The 14493-nt window shown below is 42.5% G+C and overlaps 1 protein-coding gene across 1 annotated transcript in view; it reads right to left on the bottom strand.

Annotated features, from left to right (window-relative positions):
• trabd2b (TraB domain containing 2B) overlaps positions 1 to 14493 on the bottom strand; it is a 509080-nt gene that overhangs the window by 457538 nt on the left and 37049 nt on the right. The window lies entirely within an intron of this gene.

Raw genomic sequence — 14493 nt, 5'->3', positions numbered from 1 at the left:
AGCAAATTAACTTTGACTGTTGGATACAGGCATTAAAGATAGAAACCACACATGAGAACCTTCGAGAATTGATTCTCTTAGAAAAGTTTAAAAACTCCATTCCTTCAGTAGTGAGAACTCATGTAGATAACCCGAAGATTTTGAAAGCTAGGCAAGCAGTGGAAATTGCTGATGATTTTGAGCTTGTGAATAAACCAACCTCTTTTGTCCGTCACCCGCGGAGGACAGAAAGTGGGGGAGTGAAAGGAAGGCAAGTAGCCAGGGACAAGAAAGAACAGCTGGGAATGTCCCAGGATCACCTCCTCAGGTCAGAAAGAAAGGTGCTGAGGGTAGAAGTGAGGTTCGCAAGCCAAAGTGTTAGCATTGCCACAAAATGGGCCATCTTCGTTCAGAGTGCTGGAAATTGCAAGGTAAACCCATAGGACTTGTTGGGGTACGCAAAGCTAATGCAGAGGAAAAGACTCTGATTGAGAGCAGAGCAGACCAGGCTATAGCTTTAACAACAGCTATGAAACCAGATACTAAAACTAATGTGAGTGTAGAGGTTAAGAATAAAATACCCGAGAGTTATAATGAATTTCTGTCAAAGGGGAGGGTAACTCCATATCTTGTAAGTGAGGCAGAAAAACCTATCATTATACTCAGGGATACAGGAGCAATCCAAACACTTGCCGGGGAAAGATATAAGGTTTCCACCAGAGAGCGCCTGGAATGCTAAAGATTTAGTTAATGGAATTGGTGGGGAGTATATACCTGTACCTTTATATGAAGTATGCCTAGAGAGTGACTTAAAATCTGGGATAGTAATTGTGGGAGTTGTCCACAGTTTGCCAGCAGAGGCAATTGATCTACTCCTAGGAAATGATTTGGCTGGATAAAAAGTATCAGTTTCTCCTATAGTTACAGAGGAACCAAGTGTAATGAAGGAAACAGGGCAATTACAGGAACAAGTTCTGGGAATATTTCCTGCGTGTGTAGTCACCCGAATAATGGCTAAACAGGATCCACTGTCGGAGGTAAAAGGGGCACCACAAATAGATAGCCAAGTATCTGAAACCTTATTTGGGGATTTCGATAATTCAAATGAGATGTTTAAAAGATTGTCTATCATTGCAGCACAGCAAGCTGATCCAGAGATATACCGAATAGTGAAGGTGGCTCTGATAGATGCTGAGGCGAAAGGAGTTCCGGAAGGCTATTATATGGCAAATAGGGTTTCAAGGAGGAAATGGAGGCCGCCTCATAGATCTGCTGACGAAGACTGGACAGTTGTTGAACAGATAGTGGTACCACCTAAATATCGCCAAGGATTATTAAGGTTAGCACACGACATTCCTTTTGCAAGACATAGGGCAATTCGGAAGACCAAATCACGCATAAGCCAACATTATTACTGGCGAGGTCTTATAAAGGATGGGAGACAGTTTTGTAGGACATGCCGTACCTGTCAAATGGTGGGAAAACCACAACCTATCATAAAACCAGCACCACTAGTTCCCATACCAGTGATTGAGGAACCATTTAGCAGGGTATTAGTAGATTGTGTAGGACCCTTGCTGAAAACAAAAGTGGGGTATCATTACATACTTACTATCATGGATATGGCTACTCAGTTTCCAGAGGCCGTTCCTTTGAGGACAATTACTGCTAGGATAGCAGTAGAAAAGTTAGCCCAATTCTTTACGAGATATGGGTTACCACTTAAAGTTCAATCAGATCAAGGTTCTAATTTCATGTCTAGGCTATTTTGAAAAGTCATGGGCAATTTGGGGATTAGACAGTTGAAATCTTCAGCATATCACCAACAGTCACAGGGAGCTTTAGAGAGATTTCATCAAACTCTCAAAACAATGATTCGAACATGTTGTCACGAATAGCTACATGACTGGGATAAAGGACTAGACTTTCTTCGATTTGCCACCAAAGACTCACCGAATGAGACTACAGACTTTAGTCCTTTCGAACTGGTTTACGGACATGAAGTAAAACTTATAAAAGACAGACTCTTGGAACAAAAGAATGAATCATCGATACTAGACTATGTATGTGTGTTCCGGGAAAGGCTCACAAAAGCTTGCAGTGTAGCTCAGGAACACCTTAAAGCATCCTACGTCAATATGAAAAAATGGGCAGACAAGAATGCAAAAGCCCGTGATTTTCAACTGGGGGATGAAGTATTAGTGTTGTTACCATTACAGGGAGAACCATTAAAAGCGCGGTTCAGTTGCCCACATAGAATGATCAAAAGAGTGGGTAAGGTAGATTACTTGATTGACCCCCGATTGCTAGAAGAAGACCAGTTGTGTCACATTAATATGTTAAAGCAGGGAGGAGGATAAGCCAGTACAGATATGTCAGGTAATCGGGACTGTTGAGAAGGAAAAGGATGGTGAGGATGAGGCAGAAGGAGGCCTAGGAAATTCTCAGATAGAACCTCCAACTATCAGATTAGTGAATACAGAATGGCTAGGAAAATTAGACAATATGCTTTTGCACTTCGAGGCACAACAACTTTTCACAACATTTCAAAGAGTTTGTAGGGATAAGCTGGGATGTACAACCTTAGCCACACATGATGTGGGTATGGGGGGACCATTCCTTTAAAACAACATCCTTGCTGCTTAGATCCAGACAGACAGGCCCAAGTGGAAGCAGAGGTACAATGCATGCCGAAGGGCAGCTTTGTTGAACCTGGTCAGGACAGCTGGAATTCACAGGTGGTCTTGATGCCTAAACCTGGTGGGACGGCTCAAACTTGCATAGAATATAGAAAAGTCACCGCGGTAAAGAAGGCAGACTCCTACCCAAATTCTCATTTAAAGGACTGTATAGACAGAGTGGGCAACACCATGTGTCTTAAAGAGACAAATGTGTTGAAGGGATACTGTCAAATTCCTTTGACACCCCAAGATAAGGAAGTCAGCTTCTGTTACACTGGACGGGGTTTTCCAGTATCAAGTGATGCCACACAGGTTAAGGGGTACTGGAGAAACTTCTCCGAGAATAGTGAACCCAGTCGTGGTCAATGCTGCTAGCTGTGCAGTTCACCTGGCTGAGGTGATGGACAATAAGGACACTTAGAAGGAAAACATGAAACAACCAAGAGACTGTGTTTGGAAATTTGAAATGGGCTAATTGGGACAACCTTTGTAAAATTTTACGCCAAAAATGTTCTGATGGAACTTGTTGCTGTTAGTCTTATCATTTTAGAAAACTTGTATATATATATATATATATATATAGGGGAAACCAAATATGTTTGTGTTTTTCAATTTCTATTTTTTACATTACAATGAAATGCAGTTTGGGAATGCATTTCATTTCACCAGGGGTGGAGGTGTCAGGATCCTGTTTTTTTGTCTCCTCGGGAAATATTGTGGTGCGCCTTTAAGGCTGTTAAAGATCAGTACTTCTTTAAAGCAGCAAGTTCCAGGGACTGCAAGTGAAAGTGCATTCTAGTTTCCTAGCTACAGCCATACAGATCGATAAGAGATGAGATACAATGTATCCATTTGACTTTTGAAAAAACTGGCTAACTGGTTTGTTCAGAGACAGACAGACACAGCTGTGCTAGCACCTGAAGGGAAACAGAAGAGCTCTCTAAGACAATTTGTTTAGCTTCGCTCTCAAAATTCTAAAAACTTCAAGCCAGATTAATTCCTTTAAAAAAAAGCTAATTATTGATCTGCTGTGTTCATCGCTGGAAAAAAGAATTTAATACTTCAACTACTGAACTGTAATTGCTGAATTCCTATTGTTGGATTCATCGGACCTTGGAAGACTGCAAGTGGACTTTGACTGTGTTGAATCAGAGGACTGTTCGCCAGGAAGCATAATCGGCAAAGAATTTATTGTTATTTCTATTTTTTTTGGGCAGCTAATTAAACACCGTTAGTTTGGGTATTCTTTCTTTTTGGGCCTCCTTATCTCGAGAGACAATGGATACGCGCCTGGAGGTGGTCAGTGGTTTGTGAAGCAGCGCCTGGAGTGGCTATAAAGGCCAATTCTGGAGTGACAGGCTCTTCCACAGGTGCTGCAGAGAAATTTGTTTGTTGGGGCTGTTGCACAGTTGGCTCTCCCCTTGCGCCTCTGTCTTTTTTCCTGCCAGCTACTAAGTCTCTTCGACTCGCCACAATTTAGCCCTGTCTTTATGGCTGCCCGCCAGCTCTGGCGAATGCTGGCAACTGACTCCCACGACTTGTGATCAATGTCACACGATTTCATGTCGCGTTTGCAGACGTCTTTATAACGGAGACATGGACGGCCGATGGGTCTGATACCAGTGGCGAGCTCGCTGTACAATGTGTCTTTGGGGATCCTGCCATCTTCCATGCGGCTCACATGGCCAAGCCATCTCAAGCGCCGCTGACTCAGTAGTGTGTATAAGCTGGGGATGTTGGCCGCTTCAAGGACTTCTGTGTTGGAGATATAGTCCTGCCACCTGATGCCAAGTATTCTCCGAAGGCAGCGAAGATGGAATGAATTGAGACGTCGCTCTTGGCTGGCATACGTTGTCCAGGCCTCGCTGCCGTAGAGCAAGGTACTGAGGACACAGGCCTGATACACTCGGACTTTTGTGTTCCGTGTCAGTGCGCCATTTTCCCACACTCTCTTGGCCAGTCTGAACATAGCAGTGGAAGCCTTACCCATGCGCTTGTTGATTTCTGCATCTAGAGACAGGTTACTGGTGATAGTTGAGCCTAGGTAGGTGAACTCTTGAACCACTTCCAGAGCGTGGTCGCCAATATTGATGGATGGAGCATTTCTGACATCCTGCCCCATGATGTTCGTTTTCTTGAGGCTGATGGTTAGGCCAAATTCATTGCAGGCAGACGCAAACCTGTCGATGAGACTCTGCAGGCATTCTTCAGTGTGAGATGTTAAAGCAGCATCGTCAGCAAAGAGGAGTTCTCTGATGAGGACTTTCCGTACTTTGGACTTCGCTCTTAGACGGGCAAGGTTGAACAACCTGCCCCCTGATCTTGTGTGGAGGAAAATTCCTTCTTCAGAGGATTTGAACGCATGTGAAAGCAGCAGGGAGAAGAAAATCCCAAAAAGTGTGGGTGCGAGAACACAGCCCTGTTTCACACCACTCAGGATAGGAAAGGGCTCTGATGAGGAGCCACCATGTTGAATTGTGCCTTTCATATTGTCATGGAATGAGGTGATGATACTTAGTAGCTTTGGTGGACATCCGATCTTTTCTAGTAGTCTGAAGAGACCACGTCTGCTGACGAGGTCAAAGGCTTTGGTGAGATCAATGAAAGCAATGTAGAGGGGCATCTGTTGTTCACGGCATTTCTCCTGTATCTGACGAAGGGAGAACAGCATGTCAATAGTCGATCTCTCTGCACGAAAGCCACACTGTGCCTCAGGGTAGACGCGCTCGGCCAGCTTCTGGAGCCTGTTCAGAGCGACTCGAGCAAAGACTTTCCCCACTATGCTGAGCAGGGAGATTCCACGGTAGTTGTTGCAGTCACCGCGGTCACCTTTGTTTTTATAGAGGGTGATGATGTTGGCATCGCGCATGTCCTGGGGTACTGCTCCCTCGTCCCAGCACAGGCATAGCAGTTCATGTAGTGCTGAGAGTATAGCAGGCTTGGCACTCTTGATTATTTCAGGGGTAATGCTGTCCTTCCCAGGGGCTTTTCCGCTGGCTAGGGAATCAATGGCATCACTGAGTTCCGATTTGGTTGGCTGTATGTCCAGCTCATCCATGACTGGTAGAGGCTGGGCTGCATTGAGGGCAGTCTCAGTGACAGCATTCTCCCTGGAGTACAGTTCTAGGTAATGCTCAACCCAGCGGTCCATCTGTTTGCGTTGGTCAGTGATTATGTCCCCCGATTTAGATTTGAGGGGGGTGATCTTCTTGATGGTTGGCCCAAGAGCTCTCTTCATGCCATCATACATTCCTCTGATGTTTCCGGTGTCTGAGGCCAGCTGAATATGGCTGCATAGGTGTTGCCAGTAGTCGTTTGCGCAACGCCTAGCTGTTCTTTGTGCAGTACTTCTGGCTGCTTTAAGTGCTGCGGATGTTAAATCGCTGGGGGCTTTCTTGTAGTTCAAAAGTGCAATGCGCTTAGCGGCTATGACAGGTTCCAGCTCTTCATTATGAGATTGAAACCAGTCTGCATTTCTCTTCGCACTTTTGCCGTAGGTGGTCAAAGCTGACTCATAGATGGCGTCTCTGATGTGGGCCCACTTGGTCTCAGCATCCCCTGTGGGAGTGTTTTGAAGGGCTGTTACAAGTGAATTTAGAAATTTTTGTAACAGCTGTGGGTGAGAAATTCTGCTCGTGTTGATGCGCGGGTGGCCCTTCTGCTTGGAATGATGCAACTTCTTTGGTCTGAGTCTAACCTTGCTGCACACCAGGGAGTGGTCGGTGTCGCAGTCCGCACTGTGGAAGCTGCGTGTGATTTGAACACTGTTTAAGGCGGCTCGCCTTGTGACAATGAGGTCTAGCTGGTGCCAACGACGTGATCTTGGGTGCCTCCATGAAACCTGGTGACAGGGTTTAGTGTGAAAGAACGAGTTGGTGATGCAGAGGTTATGATAGGTACACAACTCAAGCAGTCTCTGCCCGTTCTCATTCATCCTTCCAACGCCATAGCGCCCAAGGCAGGAGGGCCATGAGTCATGGTCGGCCCCAACCCTGGCATTAAAGTCCCCCAGCAGGAATAGGTGTTCGGTGTTGGGGATGCTGCTAATGATGTTATGGAGTTGTTCATAGAACTGGTCTTTAGCTTCAGGTGCGGAACAGAGTGTTGGAGCATAGATGCTGAGTAGGTGTACTGGACCAGAGGTGGTGAGCAGTCGGATGGACAGTATGCGTTCCGAGCCATTTGAGGGAGGCTCTATCATGCTGAGCAAGGAGTTTCTGATGGCGAAGCCCACTCCATGCTGTCTTGGTTCTTCAGGATCCCTGCCCTGCCAGAAGAAGGTGTAGTCTTGCTCTGCTAGAGAGCCACTCGCGGGGAGGCGAGTCTCCTGAAGTGCTGCAATGTCCACATTGAGTCTACTGAGCTCGTTGTTAATGATGGCGGTCTTCCGAGAATCGTTGATTTGTGTAAGGTCTTCCGACAGGCCAGGACACATAGTTCTGACGTTCCAGCTTGCAAAGCGAAGGGCTGGTACCTTCTAGTTTGGGTATATGTATGTGAATGTGGGACTTAGATTCTTTAAATAAGTTATAAGGTCTTTAGATAAAGTAGTGTTTAAGATTTTAGTTGTTTTTCCAATAAACAGTTAATTTGTTGATATCTAAAGATACCTGGTTTGGTTCACCTCATTTGGGGGTTATTAGATTGTTTCAATTCAGCTGTGTATGATGCGATATGTGGAGTGACGGGACTGAAATGACAGTGCCTTGCTCCCACCATAGTCAGAATTATATATAGATTGATTGGGGGCTTTGTCTTGAGAGGTCGTGTCATAACATGGGTCCTCGGTCTACAGTGTAGGAGAGTCTGAAGTCTACATTATTGAAACAGATGGAACTAACTCCAATCATTGTATTGATATTTTGCTGGGCTGGAACTACGTATATCTGTACTTTGAAAGACAGCACTTCATAGAATTGGAATGCTAAGCACTCTTCCAAAAGCACAGGAATTAAATAACTTATACAAATATTCTTCTAACTTATTTATAGTGAAAATGAGTTATCTCTCACATCCACATACAAATACATAGAATATACAAATTTTTACTGAAGGTTTTCTTTTGAGAAAAACATAAATCATTCTACTAGATTTAAATTCTATGAGATAGTTTGGTCTAGAAATTGTTTTCCTTCTAGAGACTTAACTAATTATAAAATCTTTGTCCATCTTTGTGCACCACAAACTCAAGGTATGCGGTGCATTTTTTCCTCTTCCTTTAAGATTCGTAGCCAAGAAGACAAATGCAAGAAATTTCTCCCTGGATTTGAGAAAGACAACCTGTCCGCAGGCTTCTGCCAGTTAAGTTCAGTAAGTGGAAACTAGAAGGTGCATAAGAAGGTCTAAAATGATTTGCTTCAAAATCCTCTTTTCTAATACTAAAAAAAATCTCATTGCCAATGTTCCCCTTTAACAGAAAAACCACACAAAATAGAAAAGGAAAACCATGAATGCTGGAAATCTAAACCAAAAACAGAATATGCTAGAAATACATGTGGAAGCGGAAATGTTAACATTTCAGTTGTGACCTTTCATCAGAATGTCCGAATAAAAAGTCTCACCCAAGATTAACTTATCTTTCTTTTTCAGGTATTTAGTTGCAAGCTGAAAAAAGAAAATTGGAAATATTGGTCATAACTACAGAAGGATGTATGGGCTTCATAAAGGACAACAGTTGATTGCAGGTTAGCAAGTAGTACAACTGACCTCCTACTAGAAAAGAAGACATTAGGTACTCCAATGTTGAATATTTCTGTACCTATATCTATGTATAATCAAGATCAGTGTCACAGGAACAAAGGACACAGGAACATATGAGCAGGAGTAGGCCATTCAGCCCATTGAGCCTGATCCACCATTCAATACCATCATGGCTGATCATCCACTTCAATGCCTTTTTCCCACACTATCCCTACATCCCTTTATGTCACTGGTATTTAGAAATCAGTCCATCTCCATCTTAAACATACTCAATGACTGAGCTTCCACAGCCCTCTGGGGTAGAGAATTCCTAAGATTCACAACCCTCTGAGTAAAGAAATGTCTCCTCATCTCTATCCTGAGTAGCTTCCCCCTTATTTTGAAATTGTTTCGTTTGGTTCTCAACTCCCCAACTAGGGGAAGCATCTTACATGCATCTACCCTGTCTATCCCTTTAAGTATTTTGTAGGTTTTAGTGGGATCACCTCTCATTCTTCAAAACTCGAGAGAACACAGGCCCAGTCTAACCAAGGTTCCATACAATTGAAGTAAGACTTCACTACTCCTGTACTCAAATACTCTTGTGATAAAATAAACTTACTTGTTGACTGTCCATTTGCACACATTCATCCCATTGTCATATTTCCTTATGCTAAATGTAATATACAGGCAATCTCCAGTTGCTGGTTGGAAAGGTCTTTTAAGTATTTGGTGTGGAATGGGTGCCAGATTCCTGAAAAAAGTTGGCCCTGTATGTTCTAAAAAGGCACTGTCAAATGATAAGCATATCCATTTTATCAAATTATAATAAATTCAGCTACCCGCTGGCGAAACATTCTCCTTTTTTGATTTGATTAATGTTGAAATAAAGGAGAATTCAGCTGGTCAACTGGTATGAACTGAAGTGGTTGTGTGCATAGAAAGGATCATTCTTTAAATACATAAGTGAACATTTTTATGCTCTTCGCACAGAGCCTCACACGCTGAGATTGCGTATCAGTAAATTGCCCGCAGAGGATCGCACATTTGTTCTGCAGCCCACTGCTTGCCAACTATTAATTTTTATGGATAGAAAACTGGATGAGCTGTGGAACAGGCATGCTGACCTCCGCCCCAATATTCCAACTTGCACCCGCAATATGTGATGCCGTGCGCTGAAGAGCACAGTGACCAAAAATTACCCTTGCAATGCTTTAAATATTAAGAGAGCAATATGGGCCAATTTTTATTAAAATGAATGGATGGAAAATCATGAGGGGCATGCCCAGGATCTCCCAATGGGGCTGCCAGCAGGTGAGGCTCTGCACTAGGAGAGCACACTTGGAAAGCTAGCCCCCTATATCAAATTATAACCATGTGCAAATCTGCTAAGCCTACAGGTAATAACCCTGTGTTTTGATTTCTTAGCTTTTGGTAAATAAATCTTTAGGGCGTAACCTTTAGGAATACCAGGAAAGAGAGAATAACTAAAGAAAAGCTGTATTAGTACTCCAGTGCAGGAGAGAGTCTTACTCCACTTCACTTCAGAGTCAGTTCAGGGCCTAACTCCAGATTTACACTTGAAAAACTTAAGTGTTGGAGTGAAGTGAAACCACTTTGCTCCAATGTTATTGTTGAAGTGGAAATACACCCAATGAAGCAAAGATTCTCGCCCAGCTTAGCAACAATATGAATTCTCCCTTCCTCAAAACATTCCCATAATAATTCTGACCCTGTGTTAATAAACAACCATGAAAAAATGTTCATCAAACTCCACACATTTAAAAATAGTAGAATGCTTACTCAGTTTTAAACAGGATACTGCGAAAGTTCCAAGATTAGGGTTTTTGTTTTATCTCTTCTGCGTCTTTTTTGTTTTATTACACTTACATAAAGTGTCAAGTTTTGCAGATTTATTTAATGCTGCTGATAGTCTGATCTGTGAAAAAAGCATAATTACTTTGCCAAGAAATATTTGCTTGGTACACGCTGTTAGCAATCTAAAATATTTGTACTTCTGTACATTGTGCTGCAACCCAGTTTAAGCTTAAAAACTGATTTAACTCAAACAGAAATCTTTTACAAACTGTTAATGTGTTCTTCCATCTTCTACACACCCTTTTGACTCATATTGGACAGGAATCCAATGACCACTTTGTCACCTGGCTCACTGTATTCAATCTGTCACACTGTATGAGCCAGTTAACAAGAAAACAGTAAATATTGAAGCCTTTATATTTTCAAGAGTAGGTATGAAAACAGTTTATCAAGTTAAATTATGGTCCTCAATGGCACTTTTAGCACTGCTGTGATCAATCGGTCCTCTATGTCTGATGTGCAACCCTATAGTTTGCCAAAATCCTTCCACAGTCACTTTCAAAAAAGACTTATCTAGCCAGCCTATGTCCTCTGGTCTTTCATCACCAAGTCGTCTGCCTCAGCTGTTAAAAGAAGACAGCATTCAGACTGCTGTGACTTCAGTACACAGTGAACTGAGAACCAATGTGCCTTCTGTTACAAGCTAGATTACCTGCTGTTTGATGTTACAGTTTCCTGGCACCATTCTGACAAGCCATTCACAAAACGAGAATAGTACCAGCAGCCAATTGATAGCAAATACATTTCTGCATACTCCTCTCTGTTTCCCGGTGAATACCTAATAGGGAGAGCAATGAATGCACAAGCTGTACTGTATAATACTCTGGACATTAACATATTAATCTATCAGGAATTCATCAATAAGGAGATGGGCTTCCCTGAAAGGATTTAATTCCTTTGTAAACATTTGCACTTAATCACTTTTACAGTCAGTGTCCTTGAATTACAAAAGAACAAAAGAAAGTCAAACTTTAATAAAAAGAATTAAAAATTTAATAGATGAATGGAGTTAAAATACACAAAAATACAAATATTTGAATTACAATCTTAAAATTAAAAGTAGAAACTAAAATACATTAAGCCAAACATTACAGAAATAAAATCATAAATAAAATTATCATGCCCTCAAAAATGTTTAAAATTAATGAAAAATTAAAGAAGAATATTATCTGACAAAACTGGAAAAAATGGATTGTATAATGTAAATTCTCAGAACTGAAGTATTTCCCTTCCAAAATGATGAATCTCATCTCGGCAATAGAAATAAATGCTCAAAAAGTGAACACCATCTTGAGAGGCAAAATATTGTCAAGATTTCTTGTAGTGTTCAAGTGGGGTCACTTTCCTCAGTCTTTCACACAATTGGTTTTCCACAAAAGCATAGTCACTTGCTCTATCTAGAAATATACTTCTACAGGATGTAACTTAACTTTGAATATATATTGTGGAAACATAGTTTGAATTTTGCTAATGGTGATCTGACAGCAGACAATAAACTATACTGTTAGGATGCATTTGCACTGCAGCTTCTGAGCTTGTGTTCCTGAACATCACATGCTGCAAGTGTGTATTGGAATATTCGGGCTATTCATGTTCTGGCTGGGCAGGATCCTATTTACATTGCTGACTCCTCTCTGGCTGGAACTGTCTTGTTTCGGGAGAGAGTTGAATACACGACTGAGAAGATCCACCTCCCAAAAATTAGAAATTTAAAAGTTTAGAGCTGACTCGGTCTCTAAACATTTAAATTAAGGTTTGACACATTTACAAAATATCTGGGGTGGTGGGGTCCAACAAGACCCCTGGCCCCCGCTCCCCCACAACCTCCACACCCTCCCCCCACCCCATCTCAGTACTTTGCAAGCCAGATCGGAGACTGCAATTGAATCACACTCCATATGGTGTCACACTGAAGCAGTGAGAGACTACCCCCTTCAGGGAGGATTGCTGTGGAGTTAAACTGAGCCCTGATCCTTGGATTTATACTGCAAGATTAGTGTCAGTGCAAAGTGGAAATTTATGCTAATTTGAATAAATGAAGGAAGAATTATGTAGTGACTAAATCAAGTCAGGCAAATGTAACAAAATATGGTGCTTGCCAAATAGAAGTAAAAGAAAAGTTAGAGAGCAACAGAATAATCAGATATCCTGGAAATGAGGAAAGAAAAATAAGTTCTAATGTATTGATGACAGTCATAGTTCAGTTAGAAGCACTTCTGCCTCTGACTCAGAAGGTTGTGGGTTCAAGACCCACTCCAAGAATTGAGCATAAAAATCTAGGCTGACACTCCAATGCAATACTAAGGAAGCGCTGCACTGTCAGAGATGCTGTCTTTCAGATGAGATATTGTACCAAGGCTGTGTCTATCCTCTCAGGTGGATGTAAAAGATCCCACAACACTATTCTGAAGAAGAACAGGAGAGTTACCCTAGTGTCCTGACCATATTTATCCCTCAATCAATATCAAAAAACCAGATAATCTGGTCATGATCACATTTCCGTTTGTGGAAGATAGCTGTGTGCAAATTGGCTGTTGTGTTTCCCACAATACAACAGTGACTATGCTTCAAAAGTCCATCATTGTCTGTAAAGTGCTTTGGACATCTGGTGGTCATGAAAGGCACTATATAAATGCAAGGTTTTAAACCCATGTCCCCAGAGCATTAGCCTGGGCTCTGGATTACTAATCCAGTGACATTACCACGATGCCACCGCCTCCCCAGGGAGTATATGAATACAAATGCCCTGTTGTTCAACCCAATATTGGTGATTTTAGCAGGAGGAGCAAATCGTGTGCTACAACACCTGTAACGGATGACCAATAGAACAGCTGATTTAATTACTGAATTAAGAAGAGGCTGAAGGATTGGTTCAGTGGTGGTGCATTCAGGAATTATATGGCCTTGAAAATAAGGAGGGTAGGCCTCAGCACTGACCCCCAGATTCTACGCGAGCAATATGTGCATGTTCTGATCTCAGTGGCTTTTTAAAAAGTATGTAAATTGATGCAAAGTGCTCCCACTGGATTCCTCCCAGCTCTAGATGGAGCTTCTGCATAAATTGGGCACTGGAAGGCATGCAGGCTATATATTAAAGAATTCTATCATTTTCAGCTGTGTTGCCATGTTAGTGAGATTTGCATTCTGACAGCTGTTTCTGACTAGAACTTTGTGCCTTAGAGCAAGTGACTTTTTCCTTACTGTTTCCTGTTGTTTTCCTTCAATTCAACACTTCTTTGACAGTAACATTCCTGCTGCCACCAGTTCACTCCTGCAGCTATAAGCAGTGCTGACCATGGGGCTGCCAATGGCTGTGTTGGCTTTGAAGGAGAAAGAGAAATTTCTGACAAGGAAGGAAAGGTAAGCTCCTGGCACCTAGCAACTGACCATCCAGAAAGTGCATCATATAGCCCAGACACAACTACTTGGGCATGTTTGAAGAGACCTGCCTCACCCACCTCCACTTCAGCAGGGAGGCAGTCATTGAATAGCACTGTGTATTGTACAGTTACCCACAGATGTCATCCAGCACAGGTACAGTCCTATCACATTGAACTACCATGCTACTGGCTCATTTCAAGAAACTCCTGGTGACATTTTCCAGATTTGCCATTCGTCTGTACCCTGATGCATCAAATAGGCCACTCAGCATTACTTGCCAGGAGAAACATATGTCATTTTCCCAATGGAAAGCATGAAAAATTGGGAGAAGTCCCAGCAATTCTATCTGAGTTCCCAGAAGTAAAGCCCCTCACTTATAGCACCCACAGACCCAAAAAAATCCCCGTGGCACATATGAATCAAAAGAGGTTTCATTCCGTCAACAGACCATCACAACCGAATTATGCCGATGACTGCAGGATATCCCAGCAGCTGCCCTATACACTTTCACCTAATGACGGTCAACGGTGCCATAACTATTTGAAGGAGCAGATAAAGTGGACTGAAGTTTGCTGGAGGACCAGGAATATGCCTTATCTCTGTGGCTACTGACACCAGTCCGGACCCCTACATGTAGTCAAAAGAAAGCACAATGAGGGTCATGCTTGCACCCAAATATTTTTATAACATACCATTCAGCAGTGCTTCCAATGTAGACAAATCAAGCGAGGTGCTACTCCGCTACTCAACGATCATGAGTCTGTTCTGTTCTACACAACCTCACCATTCGAAGAGAGAAACTCCTGCAGCTAGATTGGCTGGAAGGCAAGGTTTAACCTCAGAGGAGGAAGAAGAGAAGAAATTGAAAGAGGAGGAAGGAAATATGGCATCAGCT

Source organism: Heterodontus francisci, chromosome 8, assembly GCF_036365525.1.
Source record: "Heterodontus francisci isolate sHetFra1 chromosome 8, sHetFra1.hap1, whole genome shotgun sequence".
Classification (NCBI taxonomy): Eukaryota; Metazoa; Chordata; class Chondrichthyes; order Heterodontiformes; family Heterodontidae; genus Heterodontus; species Heterodontus francisci.
This window is presented reverse-complemented; position numbering and strand designations above follow the sequence as displayed.